The 8,178-nt window shown below is 37.4% G+C and overlaps 1 non-coding gene across 1 annotated transcript; it reads left to right on the top strand.

Moving 5' to 3' along the window:
- Nucleotides 1–389: 389 nt before the first annotated feature.
- Nucleotides 390–585, top strand: LOC120234579. Its single transcript, XR_005529134.1, has one exon. It is a non-coding gene; the product is annotated as a U2 spliceosomal RNA (small nuclear RNA).
- The last annotated feature ends 7,593 nt before the right edge of the window (nucleotides 586–8,178 follow it).

Genomic DNA, 8,178 nt, shown 5'->3' with positions numbered 1-8,178 from the left:
GACTTAATTATTTTATAACTGGAAGTTGGTGCCTTTAGTCTTCTTTCACCTATTTCACCACCAAACCTCCCCATCCCCTGCCATTCTTGAAACCACTAATCTGTTCTCTGTATCTTTGAGCTTGGTTTTTAAATATTTTAACATTTTTATTTATAGATTACAGATACAAGTTAGATCACATGGTATTTGCCTTCTCCCGTCTGACTTATTTCACTTAGTATAATGCCCTCAAGGCCCATCCGTATTGTTGCAAGTAGCAAGATTTCCTTTCTTTTTATTGCTGAGTAATATTCCGTTGTCTGTATATGCCACATTTTCTTTATCCATTCATCTGTCAGTGGACACTGGTGGTTCCCATATCTTGGCTACTGTAAACAGTGCTTCAGTGAATCGCTTTTCGGCCTTTTGGCTAAGATCAAGTGTAGTATCTGTTGTTATCAGTTTAATAGTGCTGCAGTGAACACAGGGATGCATGTATCTTTTAGAATTAGTGTTTTTGTTTCCTTTAGATAGATTCCAGAAGTGGAATTTACTGGATCATATCGTAGTTCTACTTTAATTTTTTGAGGAACTTCGATACTGTTTTCCACAGTGGCTTATGTTCCCACCAACAGTTCTTGAGGTTTCTCTCTGCTCCCATCCTGGAAAACACTTGTTATTTCTGTCCCTTTTTTATCATTGAAATATAACTAACCTACAATGTTAATAGTTTCACTTGTACAACATATTCAACAATTTTATACATTAGTGTTCCTAAGTGTAGTCACCATACAGAATTACTACAGTATTACTGACTATATTCCGTATGTTGTTATTTTTCATTTCCACGTCTTATTTATTTTATAACTGAAAATTCGTACCTCTTACTCCCTTTTATCTATTTCAACTGTCCTCTCACCCAACTTCCTTTTGGCAACCACCAATTTGATCATGATACTTAAACGTCTTTGTTATTTGTTTTGGTTTTTAGACTCCACTTATATAAGTGAAATCATTTGGTATTTGTCTTTCTCTGACTTTATTTACTTAGAATGATATCCTCTCAGTCCATTCATGTCACAAATGGTAAGATTTCATTTTCTTTATTGCTGATTAATAATCTGTTGTCTATACATACCACATCTTCTTTATCCATCTGTTGATGGACACTAGGTTGCTTTCATATCTTGGCTATTGTAAATAATGCTGCAATCAACATAAGAGTGTATATATCTTTTAGAATTAGTATTTTTGTTTTCTTTGGATAATACCCAGCAGTGGGCTTACTGGATCATATAGTATTTATATTTTCAATTTTTTGAGGAAGCAGTATACTGTTTTCTCCAGTGGCTATACCAATTTACATTCCCAAGAAAGCACAAGGGCTCTCTTCTCTACATCCATGTCAACACTTTTTCATTGTAGCCAACAGCACTGGTTTGAGATGATACCTCATTATGGTTTAGATTTGCTTTTCCTTGATGTTTGTTATGTTGAGCATCTTTTATGTGTCTGTTGGCCATCTGTCATCTTTGAAAAAATGTCGATTCAGGTCCTCTGTCCATTTTTAAAAAAAATTTAATTCTTGTATAATTAACATACAGCATTCAGGTGTACAAAATGGTGATTCAACAATTCTCATTATAAGTGTGCTCTTAATACCCCTCGCCTATTTCATCCATCTACTACCTACCTCCCCTCTGGTAACTCTCTGTTTGCTCTCTATAGTTAAGACTCTTTTATTTTTTTGTTTGCTTCTTAAATTCTACATATTAGTGAAATCATACAGTATTTGTTTTTCTCAGATGTATTTCACATAGCATTATGTGCTCCAGATTCATCCATGTTGTTGCAAGATTTCCTTTTTATGGCTGAGTAATATTCCATTGTGTGTATACATATATACATACACCACCTCTTTTTTACCCACTCATCTATCAATGGAAACTTCGGTTGCTTCCATAATTTGGCTATTATGAATAATGTTGCAGTAAACATAGTGGTACACATACCTTTTTGAATTAGTGCTTTAATATTCTTTGGGTAAATACACAGTAGTGCAATTACTGGTTCATATGATAGTTCTATTTTTAATTTTTTGAGGAACCTCTATACTGTTTTCCACAGTGGCTGTACCAGTTTGCATTCCCACCAACACCACAAGAAAGTTCCTTTTTCTCCACATCCTTGCCAATACTTGATGTTTCTTGTGTTTTTGATTTTAGCCATTCTGACAGGTGTGAGGTAATATCTCACTGTGGTTTTGATTTGCATTTCCCTGATGATGAGTGATATTGAGCCTCTTTTCATGTGTCTGTTGGCCATCTGGATGTCTTCTTTGGAGAAAAGTTTGTTCATGTCTTCTGCTCATCTTTAATTGGACTATGATTTTGGGTATGCATTTCTTCTGCTCATTAAAAAAATATTTATTGAGAGAGAGAGGGTGAGCACACAAGTGGACAGCAGCAGAGAGAGAGGGAGAGAGAGAATCTCAAGCAAGCTCTGTGTGTTGATGGCACAGAGCCTGATTATGAACCCATAAACTGCAAAATCATGACCTGAGCCAAAACCAAGAGTTGGGAGCTTAAAGGACTGAGCCACCCAGGCACCCCTCTTCACTCATTTTTAAAGCATTTTATTTTATTAAAAATTTTTTTTTAATGTTTTTTTTTTTTAATTTTTATTTTTTATTTATTTCTAGGAGAGAGAGAGACAGACAGCGTGAACAGGGGAGGATCAGAGAGAGAGAGAGTCACAGACTGAAACAGGCTCCAGGCTCCGAGCTGGCAGTTAGCACAGAGCCCGACGCGGGGCTCGAACCCACGAACCGTGAGATCATGACCTAAGCAAAAGTCGGACGCTTAACCGACTAAGCCACCCAGGCGCCCCTATTTTATTAAAAATTTTTTAATCTTTAGTTTTGAGAGAGAGAGAAAGAGAGAGAGAGAGAGAGAGAAGAGAAGGGAGGGGCAGAGACAGAATCTGAAGCAGGCTCCAGGCTCCAAGCTGTCAGCATAGAGCCCAATATGGAGCTCAAACTCAAAAGCTGCGAGATCATGACCTGAGCTGAAGTCGGATGCTTAACTCACTGAGCTACCCAAGCACCCCTCTTCTGCCCATTTTTAATTGGAATTTGTTTTGTTTTATTTTGGGTTTTCTGGTGCTAAGTTAGATGAGTTCTTCATAGATTTTGGATATTAACCCCTTATTAGATATATCATTTGCAAATATCTTCTCCCCTTCAATAGGTTGCCTTTTCATTTTGGTGTAGTCCCAGTAGTTTATTTTTGCTTTTCTTCTGTTGCCTGAGGAGACACTGCTAGAAAAAGATGCCAGGGCTGATGTCAGAGATATTACTGCCTATATTTTCTTGTAGGAGTTTTATGGTTCTTTATGATTTCTTCTAGGAGTTTTCAAGGCTCACATTTAGGTCTTTAAACCATTTTGAGTTTTATTTGTGTATGAGTGAGTATGGGTCCAGTTTCACTCTTTTGCATGTAGCTGTCCAGTTGTCTCAGCGCCATTATTGAAAAGACTGTCTTTTCTCCATTACATATTCTTGCCTCCTTTGTTGTAGATTAATTGGTCCATTGATCTATTTGTTTTTGTGCCAGTACCATACACTCTTCTGATTACTATAGCTTTGCAGTATATCTTGAATCTGAAATTACGATACTTCCAGCTTTGTTCCTCTTTGTCAATGATGCATTGGCTAATTGTGGTCTTTGCGGCTCATTACAAATTTTAATATTATTTGTTCTAGCTCTGTGAAAAATGCTGTTAGTATTTTCATAGGAAAAATTTCATTGAATCTGTAGATTGCTTTGGGTGGAATGGACATTTAAACAATATAAATTCTAACAAACTATGAGAATGGAGTATCTCTCCGTTTGTGTAGCCTTCAATTTCTTTCATCAATATTTTATAATTTTTCAGGGTACAGGTATTTTATTCTTTTGGGTACAATTTAAATGGGATTATCACCTTAATTTCTCTTTCTTTTACTTCATTATTAGTGTAGAGAAATGCTACAGATTTCTATAAATTTTGTACCCTGAAACTTTACTGAATTCATTTGTGAGTTCTAATAGTTTATTTGGGGGTGTATGTGGGTGTATGTGGAGTCTTCAGGGTTTTCTAGATACAGTATTATGTCATCTGCAAACAGTAAAAATTTGACCTCTTTTGTGCCTATTTGAATGCCTTTTATTTATCTGTGTTGTCGGATTGCTTCAGTTAGGACTTTCAGTACTATGTTAAATAACAGTGTTGAGAGTAGGCATCCTTGTCTTGACCTGACCTCAGAGGAAAAGCTATTTTTTACCATTATGATGTTAGCTGTGGGTTTTTCATATCGGGCTTTTGTTATTTTTAGGTATGTTCCCTCTAAACCTACTTTGTTGAGAATCTTTCTCATGAATGGATGCTGTGCTTTGTCAAATGCTTTTCCTGCATCTCTTGGAATGATCCTATGGTTTTTATCCTTTCTCTTAATGTGATGTATCATGTTGATTTGCGAGTACTGAACCACCTTTGCGTCCCTTGAGTAAGTCCTACTTGGTTTTGGTGAATGACTTTGTAAATGTATTGTTTAATTTGGTTTGCTAACATTTTGTTGAGAGGGTTTTTTTTTTTTTTTTTTTTTTTTTTTTTAGAAATAGTTTATTGTCAAGTGGGTTTCCATATAACACCCAGTGCTCATTCCCACAAGTGCCCTCCTCCATGTCCATCTCCCCCCCCACCCCACACCCATGAGTCCTCAGCATTCAAGCGTCTCTCATGGTTTGCCTCTCTCCCTTTCCCCCACCATTTCCCCTCTTCTTCTCCCCCTTGTTCCTCCGTTAAGTTCCTCCTAATCCACCTATACATGCAAACATATGATATTTGTCCTTCTCTGCCCGACTTATTTCTCTAAGCATAACACCCTCAAGGTCCATCCATGTTGCTACACATGACCAGATTTCATTCTTTCTCATTGCCATGTAGTATTCCATGGTATAGATGAACCACATCTTCTTGATCCATTTGTCCGTTGATGGACACTTAGACTCTTTCCATGTTTTGGCTATTGTTGAGAGTGCTGCTATGCATATTGGGGTACATGTGCTCCTATGCATCAGCATTTCTGTATCCCTGGGGTAAATTCCTAGCAGTGCTATTGCTGGGTCATAGGGGAGTTCTATTGTTAGTTTCCTCCACACTGTTTTCCAGAGGGGCTGTACCAGTTTACATTCTCACCAACAGTGGAGGAGGGTGCCCGTTTCTCCACATCCTCGCCAGCATCTTGAGTTCTCTGATGTGCTCATTTTAGCCACTCTGACTGGCGTGAGGTGGTATCTCAGTGTGGTTTTGATTTGTATTTCCCTGATGAGGAGGGATGCTGAGCATCATTTCATGTGTCTGTTGGCCATCTGGATGTCCTCTTTGGAAAAGGGTCTGTTCATATCTTCTGCCCATTTCTTCACTGGGTTGTTTGTTTTTCGGGCATGTAGTTTGGTGAGTTCCTTGTAGATTTTGGATATTAACCCTTTATCTGATATGTCATTTGCAACTATCTTTTCCCATTCCGTCAGTTGCCTATTAGTTTTGTGGATTGTTTCCTTTGCCGTGCAGAAACTTTTAATCTTGATGAGGTCCCAATAGTTTATTTTTGCTCTTGAATCCCTTGCTTTTGGGGATGTGTCAAGTAAGAAGTTGCTGCGGTGGAGGCCAAGGAGGTTGTTTACTGCTTTCTCCTCTAGGGTTTTGATGGTTTCCTGTCTCATGTTCAGGTTCTTTATCCATTTTGAGTTTATTTTTGTGTATGGTGTGAGAAAATGATCCAGTTTCATTCTTCTGCATGTTGCTGTCCAGTTCTCCCAGCACCATGTGTTAAAGAGGCTGTCTTTCTTCCATTGGATACTCTGTCCTGCTCTGTCAAAGATTAGTTGGCTGTATACCTTTGGGTCCAGCTCTGAGTTCTGTTGAGAGGGTTTTTGCATGTATTTCATCATAGATACTGGCTCGTAGTTGTTTTTTTTTTCTTCTTTTCTTTGTAGTGTCTTTTGTTATCAGGGTAATGCTGGCCTTATAGAAGGAGTTTGAAAGTTTTCCTTCCTCTTTTATTTGATAAAGTCTAACTTAACATTTTCTTTATGGATTGTATGCTTGACATTGTATTTAAGAACTCTCATTGTAAACCAATGTCATGTAAGTTTTCTGTTTGCTCTAAAAGTTTTATACTACCAGCTCTGACATTTAGGTCTCTGATCCATTTTGAATTTATTTGTGCGTATGGTGGTAGGTAAGGTTCTAAATTCATCATTTTTGCATCTGATATCAAACAATCCATTACTGTTGGTTGAAAAGACCATCCTTTCTTCACTGAAAATCAATTGACCATAAATATGAGGGTTTATTCCTGGACTCTCAATTCTGTTCCATGGATCTTTTTTTCAACCATGATAGGTGTATTCTTTAATCCTCATCTCTTATTTCACCCATCTGCCCACCCCTCTTGTTACCATCAGTTTGTTCTTTATAGTTAATAATCTGTTGGTTTGTTGTTCGTTTTTTTTTCCCTTCTTTGTTTTGTTTTTTTCCACATAGGAGTGAGATCATTGGGTATTTTTCTTTCTTTGACTTCACTAAGCATTATATGCTCTAGCCCTATCCATATCATTGCCAATGGCAAGATTTCATTCATTTTTTTTTTTTTTTGTTTTATTATTATATATACCATTGCTAATATATAGCACATCTTCTTTATTCAGCTATTGATGAACACATGGGCTGTTTCCATAGTTTGGCTATTGCGAATAATGCTGCAATAAATATAAGGGTGCATATATCCTTTGAATTAGTGTTTTTGTCTTCTTTGGGTAAATACCCAGCAGTGCAAGTACTGGATTGTAGTCTCATTTTAATATTTTGAGGAACCTCCATACTGTTTTCCACAGTAGCTGCACCAGTTTGCCTTCCCACCAGCAGTCCTTGTTCTCCACACCCTTGCCAACACTTGTCATTTCCTGTGTTTTTGATGTTAGCCATTCTGACAGATACGAGGTGATACCTCCTTGTGGTTTTGATTTGCACGTAGCTGATGAGTGCTGTTGATCATCTTTTGTTGTATTTCTTTTTTTTTTTTTTTTTATGTTTTATTTATTTCTAGGAGAGAGAGAGAGAGAGACAGGGTGAGCAGGGGAGGGTCAGAGAGAGAGGGAATGACAGACTCTGAAACAGGCTCCAGGCTCTGAGGTGGCAGTCAGCACAGAGCCCGACGCGGGGCTCGAACCCACGAACCGCGAGATCATGACCTAAGCAAAAGTCGGACGCTTAACCGACTAAGCCACCCAGGCGCCCCATCTTTTTGTGTGTTTCTTGGCCATCAGGATGTCTTCCTTGGAGAAATGTTTGTTCTTGTCATCATTTTTTCATTGTATTGTTTTGTGGGTATTGAGTGTTGCATCAGTTCTTTATGTATTTTGGATACTAATGCTTCATGAGACATGTCATCTGCAGATATCTTCTCTGGTCCAGTAGCTTGCCATTTAGTTTTCTTAACTGTTTCCTTTGCTGTGCAGAAACTTTTTAGGTTTATGTAATCCCAATAGCTTATTTTTGTTTTTATTTCCCTTGCCTCAGGAGACACATCTAGAAAAATGTTGCTATGGAGCATTGTCAGAGAGATTACTGTCTGTGCTCTCATGAAGGATTTTTATGGCTTCAGGTCTCAAATTTAAGTCTTTAATCCATTTTGAGTTTGTTTTTGTGTGCGATGTAAGAAGTCCAGTTACTTTCTTTTGCATGTGGCTGTGCAGTTTTCCCAATACTCTTTGTTGAAGAGATTCTTTTTCCCATTCATTGTGTATTCATTCCTCTGTTGTTGAAGATTAATTAACTATATAGTTATGGGTTTTCTTTTCTATTCCATTGATCATGTATCAGTTTTTATGCCAGTACTGTACTGCTTTAATTACTACCACTTTGCAATATAACAAAATCTGGAATTGTGAAACCCTCAGCTTTATTTTTCTTTTTCAAGAACCCTTTGGCTATTCAAGGTCATCTGTGGTTCATCATATATTTCAGGATTGTTCTAGTTTTGTGAAAAATACTTAAGATATTTTGATAGGGATTGCCTTAAATGTATAGATTGCTTTGGGTAATATAGACATTTTACCAATACTTGTTCTTCCAACCCATGAGCATGGACTGTCT

This window comes from Hyaena hyaena, unplaced genomic scaffold (genome assembly GCF_003009895.1).
Source record: "Hyaena hyaena isolate Hyena2069 unplaced genomic scaffold, ASM300989v1 scaffold_111, whole genome shotgun sequence".
Lineage (NCBI taxonomy): Eukaryota > Metazoa > Chordata > Mammalia > Carnivora > Hyaenidae > Hyaena > Hyaena hyaena.
This window is presented reverse-complemented; position numbering and strand designations above follow the sequence as displayed.